Raw genomic sequence first — 4,110 nt, forward strand, 5'->3', positions numbered from 1 at the left:
TTGTATCTACTGCGTTATACGGTGGATACCTGTAATTGAAGTTGATGGTTTTGCCTCTAGCGGAAAGCAAGGGAAGTGAATGTTATCGTTTTTTCGTAAAAACAAAAACAATTGTGAATGAATTTACGAAATAATAAAAAAGCTGACAGTGTTGTTGTTGGACTTTTCCGCATTATTATTTTTCATCCCTAATAATTTTACCATTACCTTTACAAGCTTTCAGGTTAGTTCGGGAGATATTAATTTAAGGGGATAATGGACCGTATTTCCGGAACCAATGGTCCAATTTTCCTGAACATTTCTAAAAACGTTTTCTCTTAATACACATACCTCCTTGCAAAATATGAAAATATAAATTTAAAAAAATTCTTACAGTTTTAATTATTTCTGTATGCCTTTCTGAAGAAACATTACTTCACTCCCCTNTGCTATAATTATAAAAGAATTTTTATCTATAAATAAAGTTGATCCATCGTCCACGTCACATTTCAAGAAACATATGTACGCTAAGTATGTCTTATTTATACACCACAGTAAATAATGCAGAAAATTTTTGTAAAATATCGGACTTTAAAAAAGGCGAAAAATAAAAATTAATATCCTCCGTCGAGGCGGATTTGAACCACCGACCTATGGATTTCAGTAAGCACTACCTCTACAGTCCACCGCTCTACCAGCTGAGCTATCGACGGAACGGAAACAAGCTTTTAGAAAATAATATATAAATCTTTAATGAGGTCATTCATTCTATTATTTAATGTTTCTGCATTGATATCAAATAATATATGGGTCGTAATTAACACTGAAGATTGTAACTGTACTTTTTTAGTGTCATGAACGGTAGAATGCAAATTTGACTAAAACATCACAGATACACAAAGTATAAATTTTAAGGTACGATAAAAGCTTTGCTTTATGTATTGCAGTAAAAATGCAAATTTCATTCCATTAAGAAATCTATAACCTTTCTAACATACTTTTTTTTAAAACTTTCCGCCCCGCGGAAAGAATTTAAAAAAAAGAAGAGAGCCTCTTTTAGCAAGCCCATTATGGGTTCGGCCAGGTCCACAATAGGAGTGGCCGGGTGGTGAGGGACGGTGAGGGAGTCGACGTATCCGGTCGATCACTCTCCCCGAAAAATACACAGAAGCTTTATACAAGCGAAGGAATGACCTCATTAAAAATGTATATATAATATATAATTTTCTAAGAACTCGTTTCTGTTCCGTCGATAGCTCAGCTGGTAGAGCGGTGGACTGTAGAGGTTTATCTTACTGAAATCCATAGGTCGGTGGTTCAAATCCGCCTCGACGGATGATTTTTTAAAATTTTTTTCTATTCAATCTCATATTTTACAGAAATTCTTATTACGATAATATGTGCAACTGTACTGTACATACTGCATCCCGTTATATATCAAAAGGCGATGGAGTAGCCAAGATGATTGGATAATCTCGTTGCCGACTAGCTGCGTTGCATTTACAATAAAAGATAATTTTTTAAAACTCTTTTCGCCTTCCGTCCTGTGGGTACTAATAAGAGGCCTTCTTAGAGAAGGCCTCTTATGGGTTCGGCCAGACCCACAATGGGGCGGCCGGATGGGACTCGACATATCCAGACGGATAAACTCTTAGGGATTTTTCGGCCCGTCCGGGTTCGAACCCAGATCTCCCAGAGCGCTAGGCTGCCACCTTGTCTTCCTGGCGATTTGGCCGTTCAAAACAAAAGAATAAGGTTCGTTGATGTTTCTTGGAAAAAAGTCATATGGGTTAAGCTGCGCCACGCCAAATGGTAAAACCGTAAAAATAAATAAATATAGATTATATATAAAATTGAATATACATAATATAAAATATTAACAAAATAACAATAACAATCATATAAAACTGTACAAATGAACAAAAAATAACAACACGGTATTTAAAAACAAACTAAAATAAATAATCAAATCTGTTTATACATGTTAGTGACTTTCAGAAAGTCCAGAAGCCTATCGAGATTTGGTCTCGGGCCCAAAATTTTCAACAAACTTGCATTTCTAAAATGCTGGTTACGACTTCTCTCAATTACAGAGCAATTGTATAGTATGTGTTTCAACACTTAAAGTACTAGCATATGGGTTGGTCTTTACCCTTCAAAAGGTATTGATAAGTCAACCGAGTATGACTGATTTTTCGGTTTTGTTTGAGTTATGGCAACGCAACACTTGGGCGATCTGCCTAGGGGATGCCTTCCGGGAAGTCTTTTTAAGGAAACTGACCCCTATTTGGGCGTTATAGACGTGAAGCAATCCTGGAAAACTGGAGAATGCCCATCCGAGCGAGGCGCGAACCCACGACTGAACTCCCAGTGTTCAGGGAACGAAGACCGGTTGGTCACTGGTGAGCCGGTATGTCTGATTCTCAAACGAGTAAGAATTACCTCAGGTCTCCTGTCGTAAACTTCATTAGGTGTTCAATTTGCTATCAGAGGCTTGATTGTGTATAGTTTGTTGTGAATTTGTTCATTCCACATATTCTGTCATATCTCTGCTAGTCGTTTTTTAACCACTGGCTCCAAGTCGCCGCGTTCAACAGGCATTGAATAAACTGTAATTGCTCAGCACTTGAGAGGAGTCGTAGGCAGCATTTTAGAAATGCAAGTTTGTTGCAAATTTTGGGCCCGAGACCAAATCTCGATAGGCTACCGGACTTTCTGAAAGTCACTAACATGTATAAACAGATTTGATTACAGTAGAGCGTCGTTTATCCGAATCAATTGGGGACTGGGGTTGTTCGGATAACTTATTTTTCGGATAACCGATTATGTATGAAAAATATATTAACCTATCCCATGTTGAAATCTTTCTCCGTTGCGTGTCGCTTCGCGTTGAATTTTCGTCGATGTTAAGCCTAACGAAAACTTTTTAAAATAATAATCGTGGCTATTGTATCGTTAAAAATTATTTTTTTTATTTTGTACAAACAAAATAAATATATTGAAAAATATAAAAACCAAAAAATTATACTTTAGAAGTTGATCTAGTATCAAAAACGTTCGATTCAGCACCACACACAGTCCTCAGAACAATGCCACTTGATCGCTTCGCTAGTAAGCGATCAAGTGGCCTTGATCAGAAAAACACCACACAAAAGTGCCAGTCTGCCAGCTAAAAGACACACAAACAAAAAAAAAAAATATATTGGAATTGCCCAAGATAAAGATTGCAGCGCCACAGCACTAGCCAAAATTTAAATTTGCCGACTGGAATGCTTTCTGATAACCGACGTTCCGGATAACCGACTTTCGGATAAACGACGTTCTACTGTATTTATTTTAGTTTATTTTTAAATGCCATGTTGTTATTCTTTGTTTATTTGTAGAGTTTTATATGATTGTTATTGTTATTTTATTAATATTTTATATTATGTATATTCAATTTTATATATAATCTATATTTATTTATTTTTACCGTTTTACCATTTGACGTGGCGCAGCTTAACCCATATGGCTTTCTCCGCGTTTCTTTATGCAGTGAGAGTGTAGCGAAATGACGTCACGAGCAGTATTGGCCAATTAGAAACCAGTTTTAGTGTGTTCGCAGTAAAGCGCTTCTCAAGCGCCGCATAAAGAAACGCGGGGTTTTTTCCAAGAAAACATCAACGAACCTTATTCTTTTGTATTGAACGGCCGGATTGCTAGGCGGTCAAGATGGCAGCCTAGCGGTCTGGGAGACCCGAGTTCGAATCTGGACGGATCGAAAAATCCCCAGGAGTTTATCCGTCTGGATATGTCGAGTCCCATCCGGCCGCCCCATTTTGGGCCTGGCCGAACCCATAAGAGGCCTTCTCTAAAAGGCCTCTTATTAGTGCCCACAGGGCGGAAAACGGAAAGAGTTTTAAAAAAAATTCTCTTGTTTTGTAAATAAAACTTTCTTTTTATTCGGTTGTGAAAAAAAGTTAAAAAAAACTATTTTATTTTAATATTTTAAAAATATCTGAATAAAGAAGTGCATTAATAATTTAATTTATTATAGTAAATTTTTTAAAAGTTATAAAATTAAAAATTTGATTATTTTTCTTTCAATTACTAAATATATCTTATTTGGTCTGGCAACACTTATCTTTCAAA

The 4,110-nt window shown here is 36.4% G+C and overlaps 2 non-coding genes across 2 annotated transcripts; one reads left to right on the plus strand and one right to left on the minus strand.

Moving 5' to 3' along the window:
* Positions 1 to 602: 602 nt before the first annotated feature.
* Positions 603 to 692, minus strand: Trnay-gua. The gene is given in 2 exon segments: positions 603 to 638; positions 656 to 692. It is a non-coding gene; the product is annotated as a tRNA-Tyr (tRNA).
* A 533-nt stretch (positions 693 to 1,225) lies between these two features.
* On the plus strand, positions 1,226 to 1,315 carry Trnay-gua. Its single transcript is given in 2 exon segments — positions 1,226 to 1,262; positions 1,280 to 1,315. It is a non-coding gene; the product is annotated as a tRNA-Tyr (tRNA).
* Positions 1,316 to 4,110: the final 2,795 nt, after the last annotated feature.

The sequence above is a fragment of the Centruroides sculpturatus genome, unplaced genomic scaffold, assembly GCF_000671375.1.
Source record: "Centruroides sculpturatus isolate CEXI.00-Female unplaced genomic scaffold, Cexi_2.0 scaffold94, whole genome shotgun sequence".
NCBI lineage: Eukaryota > Metazoa > Arthropoda > Arachnida > Scorpiones > Buthidae > Centruroides > Centruroides sculpturatus.